Source organism: Protopterus annectens, chromosome 1.part0, assembly GCF_019279795.1.
Source record: "Protopterus annectens isolate FY-2018-M chromosome 1.part0, PAN1.0, whole genome shotgun sequence".
Lineage (NCBI taxonomy): Eukaryota > Metazoa > Chordata > Ceratodontiformes > Protopteridae > Protopterus > Protopterus annectens.
The window spans coordinates 42868730-42887766 of NC_056725.1; the positions used below are offsets into that span (position 1 = coordinate 42868730).

Below are 19037 nucleotides of genomic sequence, written 5' to 3' on the forward strand. Positions count from 1 at the left end.
CATGGCAAATACAATGAAATACAAAACTGACAAATAACTTAACACATATGTTGTTACATAGCATGGAAGAAATACAAGATTGAAGTATAATTTATTACATAGATTGTAGCAGGGAATATAAAATTATAGTACATGTTGATATATCACATATTTGAGTGATGTAGAGATATCCCATAGTTGAGATTTCATTAGAGTTAGAGCTGTAAAAAAACAAAGAATTGTATTAGAAGTAAAGAAGGGGGAGGGTTTATGTAAAATCCTGGCAGGGGCAGATCCAGGAGTTAGACAGGAAGATTTTTAGGTCTTTTTTAATCGACTTATATGCATGATGTTTCTTGCATTCAAAGGGAGTTTGTTCCAGCTTGAGATACAGAGTATTTGTATAAAAGTTTGCCAATGGTTTTACTGGCCTTGTAAATATCTAGGAGATGTTAGTCAGAGCTTCAGAGTGGATGGTTTGGGATGTAGTAGGACACTACAGAAGAGAGGGAGGGGCAGGCAGTGGGTTTGTCGAGTATGGAGTGTGTTATGTGTAGTTGTGAAAGTAGTAGTTGTTGGGGGAATTCTAGCCACTGTAGGGTCTTTAGTGCAAGGCAGTGCTGAGAGGAGTATGCTTGATTTGTGGCAAATCTGGCAATTTTGCTACAAGTTTGTTTGAGCCTGGCAATTAATGTGGATTGTAAGTTTGTTAGGATTGGAGAGGCACAGAGTAGGATGGGTAGGACGAATGTCTGAGCTAGAGAAAGTTTAAAATATAAAGCAAGGAATTTTCTGTTCCTATAAAGTAAACTCAGTTTTTGGTGAGTTTTTTTGATACTCTGTTGAACGTGAAGGTCAAATTTTAATTGATCGCCAATTATGGTACCAAGAAGCTTTGTGTGGAATTCTACTTTAATAATTGTGTTATTAAGTGATGAAATGGTAAAGGTGGATTTGTGATGAGAGAGAGAGATTTTGGAAGGAAGAGAAATTTGGTTTTATTTGGATTTAAGATGAGCTGGTTTTACGTTTTAGCAGAAAAGAATGAGTTTTGGATAAGTGTGTGAAGTTGAGAAATATTGTCAGAGCAGGAGGTAAGAGCAGAGTCACCTGCATATTGAATAAGAGAGAAGAGGTTACAGGATGTGTGCAGGTTTTAAGTAAAAGTGTTGAATAGAAGGGGTCCAAGAATGGAGCCCCGGGGAATCCTGTTTGGAGAAAGAGGGAGCAGGAATTGTACCTTCTGACGGATTGTAGCCTGTTGGTATGGTAACTAGAGAAACATACAAGAGTGGAAGATGTGAGGTTGAGATCAGATAGTTTTGTTAGAAGCTTAGAGTGTGATACCAAGGCTTTTGAGAGGTCTAGGAACAGATGAGACAAGTTGTCGTCTCTAGTTTCAGCTACTGTATGAGTAAAAGATATAAGGGCAGAGACAGTGCTGTGGTTTGGTCAAAAGTTGTGTTGGGTAGTTATCAGAAGGTTTATTTGGATTAGAAAGTTGAGAGGCTGAATATGTGTACATTGTTTGAGGATTTTTGAAAGTAAAGAAAGGATAGCTGTGGGTCTGTTATTGAAAGGGTCAGTGGAGTTTCCTCCTTTGTGTAGAGGTATAATATAGAATGATTTACAGATGTCAGGTACTATGGATTCTTAGACTGATTGATTTATTAATACAGAAATTGGACAGACTATTGAGTCTGTGGTGAGCTTTAGAAAGAGGGGTGGTAAATTATCAGTAGTGGGAGAACATGGTTTTATAGTTTATGGAGTTGTGATTTTATGTAGGCAGTGGAGACTGGCTTAAGTAAAAAGGGTATTTTGTTGGTATAAATGAGGGGAGGGGAGGGGGAAAGGTGTTAGGGTCTAAGTGGGTTAGTTTGCGGATAGAGTTGATAAAGTAGCAGTTGAGAAGGGTGGTGGTTTCTTATGCTCTGTTTGGGTAGGGGTTTGGGGTGACAGGACTTCTTGGGTGAAGAATTTTATTGATGGCATTTCAGAATTTTTTTAAATTTGAGTAGTGGTTTGTTTAGGCGTTATTGTCGAATTTTTTTCTTGTTGTTGTTAATTTGTTTTTTGGTGAGTTTTCTGAGTTCTTTGCAGGTTTGAAGGCGTGTAGGGGATTTGTTTCTTAGCCAGGATTTCCTGGCACTATCTCTTTTATGCATAAGGGAGTGAGTGTCTTTTGAAAGCCAGGGGCATAGTTTAATGTTATCCTGATTTTCCTTAGGGGTTCTATGGATTTGAGAATATCTAGAAGGATGTGGTTGAATTTTAGCAGTGTCACTGAGAGGAAGTTAACGGAGGCAGGACCAGGTGATGGATGACAGTCTGTTATTAAATGTAACAGAATTAATACTGGAGAGTTTGTGTCAGTCTTTGTATAAGTGAGACCTGTACAGTTGGAGAGAGTGACTTTGAATGTGGGTGGGCAGATGGTCATTTATGGTATTGAGTAGAGTACAGGAGTTGTGATAGGGACTAGGATCAACTATGAGGATCCAGTCAAGGATTGTGCCAGTATTAAGAGTTTTTATTCATACGTGTAGGGGTTGTAATAATTTATTGAAGCCATGAATATTTATAATGAGGTTTGGTGAGTCTGTACTAAGTAATTTCCAGTCTATATTTACATCACTGAGGATGACTGTTTCATAGGGAATGTTGTGTGAAATCCACGACAGTATGTGTTCTAGGATAGGGATGTTCTTACTTGGTGGGATATAAATGGAAGCAATAGCAAACTTTTTATGGGAGCTTAAATGACAGTTTAGCATTAACAGTTCTGCAGGGTGGAATTTTGGGAGAGGAGTAAATAGGGGGAGAGAGGTTAAGTTGGTCATAATAGAGAATAGCAATGCCTTTCCCCTTTTTTTGGGATTCTATCTAAATTATAGATAAAATTTGCTATCTAGATATTTGCATCTGTACTGGGCACTCCTAACTTCTTAATGTAAAACACCAAAATATTGTTTGAGAGTGTAATTCTACAACAAAACAACTTAAACTGAATGGACAAGGAAATCTGAATTAAAATTATTTAAAGGCAAAATCAACAAATAAAGCAAAAATAATGCCATAGCACTTTAAAACATGCAACTGAAGTGCAAAACAGTAAAATAACACTAATTTGCCAAGAATGGGGCTAGATTAACCCAGGACCCTCTCAGAGTATAGCGAGGGTGCCAAGCATATGGAGGCTCTGGGAAAATGAGCAGGAGAAATTTTGTAGTAAGGAAAGTTTACTCCAGAGCAATACTGGTTTGCACTTACATTCTTCCTTCATCTTGTTGTGTGCCACTCTACTTGCCTGTACTCCTCTCACAACCTTTGCCCTTTGCCCATGTCCCTCTATCCTTATCTTTCTCTTCTATTTCCCATCCATTCTGTGTAGTGGCTTCTTGTTACCTTTCCTTCTCCAGCTCTAGTTTATTTCTCACTTGATTAGCCAGTCCATTAGCATTTCTAGTTCCCATATTTTCAAATGAATGCTCTGAAGCTGCTCTGTCTTCCTGGAAACTTCACATCCAAAGCTCCCTGAGCTTAACTGCCCTGCATCACAAGTACCTCAGAAATCTCTCTTCACAACTGCTCATTTAGCTCCTTTCATGTTGACCCAGTACTGGACCCTTCACTTTATTTTACCACTTTATTACTGTTCTTTATTTCTGTAAAGTATATATTTAACTACATTTTCTCCTCAGGTATTATTGTTGACCAACTAAGCAAACACTAGGCAGACAAATGCAAAAGCCAATAGCAATTAAGAGAAGAAGACAGAATTATCACTTCATGTATGTTACTCAGAGCAAATCGTGTGCTGCTGTCTATTTAACAAATCAAATGTACAGGTCTTTCTGAAAAGCAGTCAGTTCACATATATTCCTTTTTATATACCACACACACACACACACACACACACACACACACACACACACACACACACACACACACACGCACGCACGCACGCACGCACGCACACACACACACACACACAAAATAAGCTTTTTTTTCCTCCTTGACCTAACCCCAATAGTTAAGACATAGGAAGTTAAATTTACAGTGTACAAATATAAATCTCAGTACAATGACTAGTAAATAACACTCTAGAATTTGAAAGGCAAAGTATCAGCTGGAAACCAACAAACTAAGCTGAAAGCCAGCAAGCCTTTAATATGGGCTCAAGAAAAACAACAATAGTACTAAAATATGATTATATTTTCAGGTGTACTTCATCCATTATATATTAGGAAAATAGCTTGAGTAGTGGATCAATTATATATCAGAAATATTATCTCACTTTTCAGATCTAAGTTGCTTTTTTGACAGAGTAGCTAATGCATGGAACAGACTTCCAAATTACATTAAAGCAAGTACTAGTTTAGATATGTTTAAGAACAGCCTAGACATTTATTATGGGAACAAGTGTTTTGGTACATTGGCAAGCTAGAAGGGCATTAATGCCTGTGCTTGAAATATCCGTATGTATGTACATGCATGTAAATTCAGTGCCCGTTTCCTTTGAGGAATAAATTTGCCCATGTTACATTAAAAAGTCACATAAATAAAGATAAGAAAAACTTCTATAATAATCCATCTTCTACCTTTAAATCCAACCCTAAAAAGTTCTGGCACTATGTAAATAAAATACTACACCCAGCTACGCAAGCCTCCCCTAACCCTCATCCTGACAAAACACATGAGGAAACTGCCTCCATATTTAACAACTACTTTATAGACTCAATATCCAAATTACTAAATCAAGACACAAACCATCGCACCAACAATAATAAACCTAATAGCTCAAACTCTTCCATTAGTAGTAACCCTACCACTACCTTCTCCCTCAAACCTGTCTCCACTAACTATATTAAAAGTCTACTACCTAAATTAAAACCTTGCTCCACATCCTTAGACAACATTCCCTCCGCATTCCTTCAGGTTGCTGCTGATGTTCTTGCTTTCCCAGTTTCTATTCTAATAAACCACTCTATTATGGAATCCACAGTCCCTTCCATCTGGAAGCAATTTTATACCCTTCCAATACACAAAGGAGGAAACTCTACAGATATAACTAATTTAGACCCATAGCCATACTCTCACCACTCTCCAAAATTCTGGACAAATGTATACACAATCAAGTCTTACACTACCTTCTGCAAGAAAATCTACTCACACCTACCCATCATGGCTTTCATCCCATGCACGGCACAACAGCAGCTCTCCTGTCTTTCCTAAACTCTGTATCACTAGCTAGAAACAGTAACAAACTTATTACCTGTCTCTTCATTGACCTCTCTAATGCCTTTGATACAGTCTCTCATAAACTTCTCCTTAAACTAGCAAACTTACACTTCTCTCCATCCACCATATCTTGGTTTAACAGCTATCTCTCTGATAGACTCCAGTCAGTCAAATGGCTCTCAGCTTTCTCCCCTCCTCTTCCTGTTAAAACGGGTGTTCCACAAGGCTCCATCCTTGGGCCCGTTCTTTTTAACATCTTTACCAACCTTCTCTACTCTTTCTGTCCTGGATCCTCACTGATACAATACACAGATGATTCTACACTTATCACTATTGCTGAATCGCCAACTCAACTAAAATCAGACATATAGTCCTCTTTTAACTCTGTAGAAAACTGGCTATCTGAAAACCAACTTATCCTTAATCCAAAGGAAACCGAATTACTACTCTTTCTCCCTAAAAACCTTAACCACATAAAGTCTTCCTTCTCCATACTGTCTCAAAATAATACTCAAATACAGGTGGACACCAGTACAAAACTCTTATCCGAAAACCAACTTATCCTTAATCCAAAGAAAACCAAATTACTACTCTTTCTCCCTAAAAACCTTAACCACATAAAGTCTTCCTTCTCCATACTGTCTCAAAATAATACTCAAATACAGGTGGACACCAGTACAAAACTCTTAGGTGTTACTACTGATGATAGACTAACCTTTGATTTACACGTCAATAATTGTAGCCGAAAAACACATCTCAAGCTAAGTCTCCTCTAAAAAAACAAAAAATATTTTACAAAACAGCAAAACCAACCCTTTCAAATGCCTACCTCTTACCCACTTTACTTTTTAGCTCTCAAATTCTCACCAGCCTCAACACTAGACTACTAAACAAGTTAGAAACAACTTATAACAGGATTGCCAGATTTGCTGCCCAATATTCTTACAAATCCCATCACTGTCTCTCACTAAAAGAACTAGATTGGCTAGAATTACCTAACCTGCTTTGGTATAATCAGTTTCTGATTATTCATTCCATTCTCTACAAACCCTCTTTCTGTCCAACTATCTCATCTCTAATCTCTCATTACCTACCCACTGGATTACTCCGCAGCTCTGTACAAGGCCTACTAAAAATCTACAAACCAAGGACCAAAATGGGTCACACCTAGTCTATAGCTTTAACCCTTCCAATGCCTGGAATAGCCTACCACTAGATACAAGATCCCTTGAACATCCCAATTCAAAACCGCTACAAAAAAATACCTTCATGAAAAATGGACTTGCCAATGTAATTATCCCCATAAACACTCCCCTATAACCTTTTACTTCTCTTCTCTCTTCCTTCCCTTCAATAAACAAACGTACTACTTTATCTTCTCCTCTTGGTACATCACTGTACAAACATAACTAGTAAAATATTTCAGCTATGTAACTATTGCACTATTATGTATATAATATGTAATTATGAATGTATCCCTCTGATGAATGTATTTCTATGTATTTCACTTGCCACAGTTTAATGTATGACACTGTAATGCAATAACGTGTGGTACTGATGAATGTAATGTGTGGCACTGTAATGCAGTAATCTGTGGTACTGATGAATGTATTTCTATATGTATTTAATATATACAATTTATACTTTCTGTTGGAGCTTTTCTCCTCTGGCCTCCACTGAAAATGGACATTTGTAGCCCAGTCGGACAAACCCGGTCAACAAATATAAAATAAAAAAATAAAAAACTGGCAAGTTGATAATAGTGCAGTAGGGAATGGTTGTCAAACTGGCAACAGGTTCATAGTTACTAGGTATCTCATCCAAAGGACACAATCAGGAGTGAAGTACCACTGTCTCCCCTTTAAAGGGACAATCCCAGTGTTTCTTTGTTTACATTCTGTAGTGTTTACCTTGAGCAGTGTGTAATTCCAAACCCAGCCACTGGGGATGCACAAGCCAGTGCATTTCTTTGTGCCGGTCCCAAACCCGGATAAATGGGGAGGGTTGCGTCAGGAAGGGCATCTGGCGTAAAACTTCTGCCAAAAATTACTGATGCGGAGAACTTTTCATAATTGCATACCGGATCGGTCGAGGCCCGGGTTAACAACGACCGCCACCAGTACTGTTAGCCAACAGGGTGCTGGCGGAAATTGGGCTACTGTTGGCTGAAGAAGAAGAGGAGGGCGAAGGCATGCCCGAAGGCAGGAAGATAGGAGGAAGGTTAGGAGTGTAGCAGTGAGGGTAGGAACTTTGAATGTTGGCAGTATGACTGGTATAGGAAGAGAGCTAGCTGATATGATGGAGAGAAGAAAGGTTGATATATTGTGTGTGCAAGAGACCAGATGGAAGGGAAGTAAGGCCAGGTGTTTAGGAAACGGGTTCAAATTGTTCTATCATGGTGTGGATGGCAGGAGAAATGGGGTAGGGGTTATACTAAAGGAACAGTATGCCAACAGTGTTTTGGAGGTGAAAAGAGTGTCTGATAGAGTGATGTTTATGAAGCTCGAAATTGATGGTGTAATGATGAATGTTGTTAGTGCATATGCTCCACAAGTTGGGTGTGCGATGGATGAGAAAGAGAAATTTTGGAGTGAGTTGGATGAAGTTGTGGTGAGTGTACCCAAGGGTGAGAGACTAGTGATTGGAGCGGACTTTAATGGGCATGTTGGTGAAGTGAACAGAGGGGATGAGGAAGTGATGGGTAGGTATAGTGTTAAGGAGAGGAATGCAGAAGGTCAGATGATTGTGGATTTTGCGAAAAGGATGGACATGGCTGTGGTGAATACGTATTTTAAGAAGAGGGAGGAGCATAGGATGACGTAAAAGAGTGGAGGAAGATGCTCACAGGTGGATTATATCCTATGTAGGAGGGCCAGTCTGAAGGAGATTGGAGACTGTAAAGTGGTGGCAGGGGAAAGTGTAGTTAAGCAGCATAGAATGGTTGTATGTAGAATGACGTTGGTGATCAAGAAGAGGAGGAGGAGTGTGAAAGCTGTGCCAAGGATTAAATGGTGGAAGTTAAAAAAGGGTGATTGTGAAGTGCAGTTTAGGGAAGAGTTAAGACAGGCACTGGGAGGCAGTGGAGAGTTACCAACTAGCTGGGTAACTACAGCAGAACTAGTAAGGGTGACTGCTAGAAAGGTGCTTGGTGTGACATCTGGACAGAGGAAGGAGGACAAGGAGACCTGGTGGCAGAATGAGGAAGTACAGGAGAGTATACAGAGGAAGAGGCTGGCGAAGAAGAAGTGGGATTGTCAAAGAGATGAAGAAAGTAGATATGAGTATAAAGAGATGAGGCACATGGCAAAGAGAGAGGTGGCGAAAGCTAAGGATAAGGCATATGGAGAGTTGTACGAGAGATTGGACACTAAAGATGGAGAAAAGGACCTGTACCAATTAGCTAGACAGAGGGACAGAGCTGGGAAAAATGTGCAGCAAGTAAGGGTGATAAAGGATAGTGAGGGAAAGGTACTCACAAGAGAGGAGAGTGTGTTGAGTAGATGGAAAGAGTATTTTGAGAGGCTGATGAATGAAGAGAATGAGAGAGAGAGAGAGCGAAGGTTGGATGATGTGGGGATAGTGAATCAGGAAGTGAAACAGATTAGCAAGGAGGAAGTAAGGATAGCTATTAAGAGGATGAAGAATGGAAAGGCTGTTGGCCCAGATGACATACCAATGGAAGCATGGAGGTGCTTAGGAGAAATGGCAGTGGAATTTCTAACTAAATTGTTTAATGAAATTTTGGAAAGTCAGAGGATGCCTGAGGAGTGGAGAAAAAGTGTTTTGGTACCTATCTTTAAGAATAAGGGTGATGTGCAGAGCTGCAGTAACTACAGAGGGATAAAACTGATTAGTCACAGCTTGAAGTTATGGGAAAGAGTAGTGGAAGCAAGGTTAAGAAGGGAGGTCATGATTAGTGATCAGCAGTATGGTTTCATGCCAGGAAAGAGCACTACAGATGCAATGTTTGCTCTGAGAGTGTTGTTGGAGAAATACAGAGAAGGTCAGAAGGAGTTGCATTGTGTCTTTGTAGACTTGGAGAAAGCATATGACAGGGTGCCTAGAGAAGAGTTGTGGTATTGTATGAGGAAGTCGGGAGTGGCAGAGAAGTACGTAAGAGTGGTACAGGATATGTAAGAGGGTAGTGTGGCAGTGGTGAGGACTGCAGTGGGAGTGACAGATCCGTTTAAGGTGGAGGTGGGATTACATCAAGGATCAGCTCTGAGTCCTTTCTTATTTGCAGTGGTGATGGACAGGTTGACAGATGAGATCAGACAGGAGGCGCCGTGGACTATGATGTTTGCAGATGACATTGTGATCTGTAGTGAGAGTAGGAATCAGGTTGAGGAGACTCTGGAGAGGTGGACATATGCTCTAGAGAGCAGAGGAATGAAGGTCAGCAGGGCTAAGACAGAATATATGTGTGTAACTGAGAGGGAGGGTAGAGGAATGGTGAGGATGCAGGGAGTAGAGTTGGTAAAGGTGGACGAGTTTAAGTACTTGGGATCAACAGTTCAGAGTAATGGTGAATGTGGAAGAGAGGTGAAGAAGAGAGTACAGGCAGGGTGGAATGGGTGGAGAAGAGTGTCAGGAGTGATTTGTGACAGACGGGTACTAGTAAGAGTGAAAGGGAAGGTCTACAAGAGGGTAGTGAGACCAGCTATGTTATATGGGTTGGAGACAGTGGCATTGACAAAAAGGCAGGAGTCAGAGCTGGATGTGGCAGAGTTAAAGATGTTATGATTTGCAATCGGTGTGACTAGGATGGATAGGATTAGGAATCAGTATATTAGAGGGTCAGCTCATGTTGGACAGTTTGGAGACAAAGCAAGAGAGACAAGATTGTGTTGGTTTGGACATGTGCTGAGGAGGGATGATGAGTATATTAGGAAAAAGATGCTAAGGATGGAGCTGCCAGGTAAGAGGAATAGAGGAAGGCCTAAGATAAGGTTTATGGACGTGGTGAGAGAGGACATGCAGGCAGTTGGTGTGACAGAGCAAGATGCAGAGGATAGGAAGAAATGGAAAGAGATGATCCGCTGTGGCGACCCCTAACGGGAAAAGCCGAAAGAGAATGATGAGTGTGTAATTCCGAACATGCTCAAGATATGCCTGTGTAGAGTAGGGGGAGGGTTACATACAGGATGTTTCAGCCTTTTAATCACAGTCCTTTTTTTTTTCTCTGATCTACTCACAACACCTTTTAGGTTGAGCCATTCATTATTTTAGCTTATGGCTTGTTATTTTCAAAGAAAGGTATGTTCTAAATGTTTTTAATGACTTGTCTTCTCCTGACTTCTAGTTTCTGTGGAAAGGATTAGTAAACAGAGTTATTCAGTCTTTTTTGAGCTGTTAATTAGCTTGGTCAGTAGCTTTTGTCTTTGCCAAACAATAGTACTTCATGGATTTTATTCCCTGCTGCTCTTTCTGTAGAAAGCATGCATGATTCAACTCACAAACATTAGTAGATGGATTTCTCTATTCCTTGCATTTTATGTTATTTAGTGCCTACTTTGGAATCCACATCAAATGCATTTTGTAGTAAAGGCATTGCATCTTGCTACATTACTGGATCTGATCATTGTCCATATCTTTTGCTCTATGTATTTTAACAATTTGTGCAGTTTTTTTTCATTCAAAATCAGAATGAAAGCATTTTATAATGTGTCTGGCTGGTATTACTGATCTCAAAGAAGTATTAAATATTCTGTTACTTTCACTGGACCTATTATTTTTTCATGCGGAGTTCTGTATTTCCAAGTATAGCTGCAGCCAGCTGTTTCATTAGTTTAGTTATTAGTCCTACAGGCTGTGATTCAAACTTCTGTACTGGCATGGATTATACACCAAAATGACAAAGATGCCACTCTATTTGAGCTGCATCACATACGTCTCTTTCATATCAGCGCAGTAAAATAATGAAAGCTAAATGTAATATTTTCTTCAATACATGCCCTTGACTGACTACTTGCTTTTCAAAAATTTCAAGCAGTGAGATTCCCATGAGTGATCCTTTCATACCCTGCATTGCATGTCTGCAGTTCATTCAGACAGGGAGATTCCCATGTAATGCTTTCATACCTTGCATTGCATGTCTGCTGTTCATTCAAACAGTGAGATTCCCAGGAGTGATGCTTTCATACCCTGCATTGCATGCCTGCAGTTCATTAAAACAGCAAGATTCCCATAAGTGATTCTTTCATACCCTGCATTACAAGTCTGCAATTCTTTCAAATAGTGAGATTGCCATGAGTGATGCTGTCATACCTTGCATTGCATGTCTGCAGTTCATTCAAACAGTGAGATTCCCATGAGTGATGCTTTCATACCCGGCATTGCATGTCTGCAATTCATTTAAATAGTGAGATTCCCATGAATGATGCTGTCATACCCTGCATTGCATGTCTGCTGTTTATTCAAACAGTAAGATTCCCATGAGTGATGCTTTCTTACCCTGGGTTGCATGTCTGCCATTCATTCAAACAGTCAGATTCCCATGAGTGATGCTTTCATATCCTGCATTGCATCTCTGCAGTTTATTCAAACCATGAGATTCCCATGAGTGATGCTGCCATACCTTGCAGTGCATGTCTGCAGTTCATTCAAACAGTGCGATTCCCATGAGTGATGCTTTCATACCATGAATTGCATGTCTGTAGTTCAAACACTACGATTCCCACGAGTGATGTGTTCATACCCTGCATTGCATGTCTGCAGTTCATTCAAACACTGAGATTCCCATGAGTGATCCTTTCATACCCTGCACTGCATGTCACAGTTTATTCAAACAGTGAGATTCCCATGAGTGATGCTTATATACCTTTCATTGCATGTCTGCAGTTCATTCAAACAGTGAGATTCCCATGAGTGATGCTTTCATACGGTGCATTGCATGTCTGCAGTTCAAACAGTGAGATTCCCATGAGTGATGCATTCATACCCTGCACTGCATGTCGCAGTTCATTCAAACAGTGAGATTCCCATGAGTGATGCTTTCATACCCTGCATTGCATGTCTGCAGTTCATTCAAACAGTGAGATTCCCATGAGTGATGCTTTCATACCCTGCATTGCATGTCTGCAGTTCATTCAAACAGCGAGATCACCCTAGATATCCACATCCTGCTCCCACCCCCCATTAAAAAAAACACGGTAAAAAATTTCTCCAAAGCCACCTTCATGCTTCTTAAGGCAGAAGTGGTGAACTTCATGACACCCATGCAGATGGACAATATAGTTACGACTGCTGAATCCTACACAAATGCACACAATAAGCACTTACATGAGTTCATGGATCATGCTATCCCAAACAGAACCAAGACACTATCCTCCAAAAAAAGGAAGCCAATCTGGTGGTCCCCTGCCATAAACAAACTCTACAACAGAAGGAAGAAATTGTTGTAAAAGGGAGTAAAATCCCATGAGTGGAGGAGCTCCCTGGTCATTTTCAGCAAGAAGCTGAGATCCCTTATAAGATCCTACAAAGCTAGCTATGAAAACAAGATTGCCATTGATTGTAAGGGCAACCACAAAGCATTCTATAGATATGTCAAGTATCTCAATCACAGCACCTAGATCTGCTCTGAGTTACAGCACAATGGCACAAAAATTACAGAACCAACTGATATTGCCAACATCCTGGCAGATAGGTTCAGTGCTAACTTTACCCCCCCTCTCACCCCCTAAAGGGCCCATATCTATACAGGAAGAATACAGAGTCCCTGTAATCACAACTTCAGTGGTAAAAGCAGTACTCTCTAAAGCCAAAAGCACAGCATCCATGGGACCGGACAACATCCCAGGCTGCATTTTACACGACCTTCAGACGAACTGGCTCCCCACCTAAGCACCATGTTCAATCATAGCCTCACATCAGGCTTTGTGCCCACTAAATGGTGCACAACAGTTATCCCACTCCACAAAGGGGGAGCCACCACTGATCTTGGGAACTATCACCCTATTAGCCTGATGGGCCTGGTCTGCAAGGCCATGGAACGTATCATCATGGAATTCATAATCAAAGCCATTGGTAACCTCCAAACTATGGACCCCACCCAGTTCAGGTTTGTGAAAGGCAGATCTTGCCTCCTGAACCTGGTCGACTTCTTTGAAGCAGTCACCAAAGCTGTAAACGAGGGTAAGGTGGTTCACACAGCCTATCTTGACCTCACCAAGGCTTTCAACACCATCCCCCAATCTGGAATTATAGCTAAACTCACTAAACTAGGTATAAATCCCTATGTCACAAGATGGGGTCCCAACTGGCTCACTGATAGAACCCACACTGTAAAAGTTGCAGACTCCAAATCTGACTTCAAACCAGTGACAAGTGGAGTACCACAGGGTTCAGTCCTGGGACCTCTCTTGTTTGGTATCTACTTCTCTGAAGTACAGGCTAACACAGAAGGCCTCTGGCTAATGACGTTCGCAGATGACTGCAAACTAGGAGCTATAGTCGAGTCCCCAAATGATGTGGACATCCTACAGAAGGGCCTCACTGAGACAGATGCCTGGTGTCAGAGCCAAGGCCTCAAGCTCAATGTCAAAAAGTGCATTGTTATCCCCTTTGGTAAAAACTCTGTACCCATGAACTACCACATAGGTGGCAGTCTTCTTAACACCGAATGTGTGATAAGAGACCTTGGGACCCAGGTGGACAGTAGTCTCTCCTTTGATAATCACATTGCCACAGTAGTCAGGAAATCCTTCTACATGGCACACTTCATCACAAAAGGGTTCTCATCCAGGAAAAAAGAGGTCATTGTTCCCCTCTACTCGACACTCATTAGACCCATTATAGAGTACAACGCCTCTTTTGGAATGTACCTCACAAGACATCTGCAGCAGCTGGAAAGGCCACAGAAATATCTCACAAAGAGAATTACTGGCCTCAAACAGATGCCCTACACTGATCATCTCAAAAAACTCCAGCTTTACTCTGTAGTATATCGCCTTCTCTGAGATGATCTCTGCCTAACATATAAATCTATGTCAAACCCAGAGCTGTTAGACATGCTACACCTAAAGAAATCCCAATCCCTCTGAGCTACATGCTCTAGGGACCTAAACCTTGTCACTACAATAAACAGGACTTGCTGGAGGGATAGATTCCTGTCCCAGAGACTTCCTATACTCTGGAACATAGTAGCCATCTAAGTCAAGCAAAGTTCCTCAGTAACACTCCACGAAAAACCTTGATGAGTGGATGGGAAATAGGAAATACAGCCCGGGGATCACTTCTGTGGCTCTACTCGACTGGGACACAGGAAATTAACTTTCTTGGGTTAGCGTAAGCCAGGGAACTTTGTTGGCTAGGCTTTCTTAGGGCCGTGGGCCGATAGCCTAGTACCTACCTATGAACCTATGAGTGATGCTTTCATACCTTGCATTGCATGTCTGCAATTCATTCAAACAGTGAGATCCCCATGGGTGATGCTTTCATACCCTGCACTGCATGTCTGCAGTTCATTCAATCAGTGAGATTCCCATGAGTGATGCTTTCATACCCGGCATTGCATGTCTGCAGTTCATTCAAACAGTGAGATTCCCATGAGCGATCCTTTCATACCCTGCATTGCATGTCTGCAGTTCATTCAAACAGTGATATTCCCATGGGTGATGATTTTATACCCTGCATTGCATGTCTGCTGTTCTTTGAAACTGTGAGATTCCCATGAGTGATGCTATCAAACCCTGCGCATTGCATGTCTGCCGTTCATTCAAACTATGAGATTCCCATGAGTGATGCTGTCATACCCTGCATTGCTTGTCTGCCGTTCATTAAAACAGTGAGATTCCCTTGAGTGATCCTTTCGAACCTCTCATTGCATGTCTGCAGTTCATTAAAACAGTGAGATTCCCATGCGTGATGCTTACATACCCTGCATTGCATGTCTGTGGTTTATTCAGTGAGATTCCCATGAGTGATGTTTCATACCCTGTATTGCAGTTCTGCAGTTCATTCCAATAGTGAGATTCCCATGAGTGATGCTTTCCTACCCTGCATTGCATGTCTGTAGTTCACTTCTAATGCTACTCTCTGCAGCATTATCACCATTCTGTTATGCATTATGGCCTTTCATTTTGTTCTGATCAAAATTCCCCTCTTCTTGACTACCTTACCAATTATATCGTCTAAGTTCCAGTTCCTTACTTTCTTTGCCATTGGTTCTAAATATAATGCAAATAGCAAAGGGAGAGAGGACACTCCTGCTTGGTTCCTCTGCTCAAGCAGTGATTATAAGAGAGTACCCCCACCCACTTTAGTTTTCACCTCCGAATCCCTTGGATATCATCCTAATCAACCTTTTAGTTTTATCAGGGAATGAAAATGCTTCTGTTGCTCTACTCCTAAAATCCCAGCCTACTCTGTCAAATGCTTTCTCTGCTTCAAGACCAACAACAGTGGGATCTTCTTACATTTTGCATCCTTCTGGATCATCAGTGTTCTATTAATGTTGTCAAAAGTTGCCCCCCCCACACACACAAAACCACATTGTTCCATATCTATCAATTTTTGGCATCACTTTTGCCATTCTTTTAGCCATTATAGACAAACACTTTCTAATCATGATTTAGTATTGAAATGGGCCTGTCAAACCATTTATAATCATGATTTAGTATTGAAATGGGCCTGTCAAACCATTTATAATCATGATTTAGTATTGAAATGGGCCTGTATGAAGCTGGATCTGACATATCTTTACCCTCTTTAGGTATTATAGCTCCCATCGCTTTCTCCCAGGATGTTGGTACTTCTCCACCTCTTAAAATACTGTTAAATAAAGTATCCCAGATCTTTATCAGTTTTTTCCTGTCTAACTTCAAAACATCCACAGGAATACCATCCATTCCTGGGGACTTTCCTGTAGATTAGTTATACATCACCATTGTTATGTCGTCTCCTCCTATTCTAACTGCTCATCTATTACTTACCTATGAAATGGAGAAGATGCCTGGATAATCAAACCAGTTTGAGACTAGGATTAAAATGCAACCCAGTACCTTAATGACCATGACCTACAGTTTACCTAAAGTTAATGATTTTATTTTGGGAAAGTTTATGTTTTCCTCACGCTCTCCCAAATTATGTGGCATGTGAAAAAAAAAGTCTAGTGTAAGCCAACAATAATGCTTCATGTACTGAGAGGTGGTCACACATGCCACACTGCCAAAAATCATTCATTATTTCCTCAGTTACCCACTTAGCCTCATTGCAGAGGCATAGTAGATTTGGAGCTTATCCTGAACAGGGTTCCAATGAACTGCCAGGCACATGGACAAACAATACAGTAAGATCAAGTGAAGAAGTGTCATTTCACCACACATTATGTCATTGGATGTGGGAGGAAATGCAGTACCAAAATTCACAGGCAGATTGTACAGATTCAATTAAAGTGCTGACATTTAGAACTGAATTGAGGACATAAGTAATGCAAGGCAATAATGTTGATTTCATGACTCTGATATTTCAGATATAAATTAGCATGTAGCTAAGATTCTGGTCCTCCAGAATAAGCAAAGTAAAATACTGTTTTCATTCATAACCCATGACACAAGTGTAGCATTCTCAATAAGTGATCTAAAGCAAGGCTTTTGTACTTCATTGATGCTAAATGAAACATTTCCCCCAGTGATCCATTTAGCAGTTTGTACTTGCCTGCACAAGCACTTCACTAACACCAGATGAAACATTTCCCCCAATGATCCCTTGAGTCATTTGTTCAAGTCTCCATAAGTAGTCAACTGTCATCAAATGGAATACTTCACCCAATAATCCCAGGGCAAGCACTTTTACTAAGATCAAATGAAACGCTTCTCCCAAATACACATTCAGTAGTTTGTCCATGTAGGACCAAGCACTTCACGAACATCAACTGAAATATATCCCCCAGCGATCCATTTCATCGTTTGTCCATGCCTAAAAAAGCACTTCACTGACACTAAAAGGAACATTTCCCCAAAACAATCCCTTCAGTAAGTTGTCTGTGTCTGCACAAGCATATCACTGACACCAAATGAAACATTTCCTCCCAAAATGTCAGCACAAAGACTTCAGTGTTGACAGAACAAATAATTTCCACAAATGAACCCTTCTGTAGTTGGTCCATTATTGCTGAGGTATTTCACTGGCACCAAATAAAACATGTCCCCCAACGATCATTTATGTCCATTTCTGTACAAGTACTTTTATTGGCACCAAAAGAAACATTTTTTTCCTATGACCCTTTTTAGTAGTTTCCATATCTGTACAAGTACCTCACTAACACCAGTTTTCCATGCAAGTCCAAGCACTTCTCTGACACCAAGTGGAACATTCCCACTAAATGATCTCTTCAGCAATTTCTCTATGTATGCACAAGCACTTCACTGATGCAAAATGAAACATTTCGCCCTAAAGAAACAGTCAGCAGTTTGTCCATGTCAGTGCAAACACTTTACTGACATCAAATGAAACACTTCCCCAACGATCCCTTTAGCTGGTATGCAGACCTTTTAACTTCTGCTGCCACTGCTCAATTGCTTTCACTCTTCATATTTGTATAAACACATACACACTGGTTTCCTCCCATATTTGAATGACATGCAGTAGGTGGATTCAACATTCTAAATTGGCTGTAGGTGAGAGTGTGTGCATGAGTTATTGGTGCAAATGAACTCCTGCAGCAGGGCTAGCCACCCAGTAGTGTAAACCTTGGCTCAAGATGATTGAGACTGTGGAAGTGACTCACCAACCCCATGTGCAACATGGGAAAATAGGTTGAGGATGGATGAATGGATGGACACACACACACACACATACACATATATGCACACACTTTTTATGTTTTTTTTTCTTACTTTTACACTCGTTAAAAACATTTTTTCTGAGTCTAGGTATACTGGCCTCTGGAACATTTCAGCAGCATAAGGGAGATACTGTAGGAGTATTCCAGGCAGCTGCCATTCAGATTCTCTGACATTTCCTGGCAGTGATGTGCACCAAGGTGGATGATTACATCCACTTCTCAGCAACAGTCATGGATTACAGAACTGACATGCAACAATTCTGTGCTATAGCCAGTTTCCCCTGCATCATTGGTGTAATAGACTACACCCACTTTCCATTTAAAACATCTGCTGTACATGATGAAGAATTGTACATCAAATCAAATGGATGTCAGCTGGTCTGCTCAGTAGACCCCTTATAATTAAACAAACTCTGGTAGTGACCATAATGCTGCAATATGAAGGGAAAGTGGTCTGAGGGCTGCTTTTCAACATGGTGAAATATCTGGGAGACTTGTTGTTGTTGTGTCTTTTGGCTTTTCCTGGTTAGGGGTCACCACAGCAGAACTCCGGTCCGCTAATGATTGGCAGTGGATTTTTACGTGCTGAGTTGCCAGCCCTGATGCACAACCTTCAATGAAGGTGCGCCCATTCACACATGTCTCCACAAAGAAGACGCTCTAGCTGAGGTGAAATATCTGAAGGACTACTAGTCAGTAAATACAGGTCCACAGCTATGATGTAATCAAAATCCACACCTGTCAGCATTAAGCATGAGGGCAACATATGTCCTGGTGGTATGATTTGAGGCCAGTAACACTATTACGTCCTTTGGATGGCAAGGGTGGCCCTTTTCCAGTGGCATTCCTCGCCCTTTCATAGCAGCAGTCTGTAGGCTGTACTAAGGATCATGCCAGAGTAACATCACTGACAGGTCTCACTGGATCTTTTGTGACTGCCCAAAGTATTAATCATGTTTGGAAGTTCTGTTCACACTTCATTCCGCCAGACAGTGTTGCCCGTCCATCTAAGATGACTGCAATCATG

At 40.9% G+C, this 19037-nt stretch overlaps 1 protein-coding gene across 4 annotated transcripts in view; it reads right to left on the reverse strand.

Annotated features, from left to right (window-relative positions):
* Window positions 1-19037, reverse strand: part of LOC122810216 (kinesin light chain 1-like) — a 2247025-nt gene that overhangs the window by 1319806 nt on the left and 908182 nt on the right. The gene's annotated exons all lie outside the window — the stretch shown is intronic.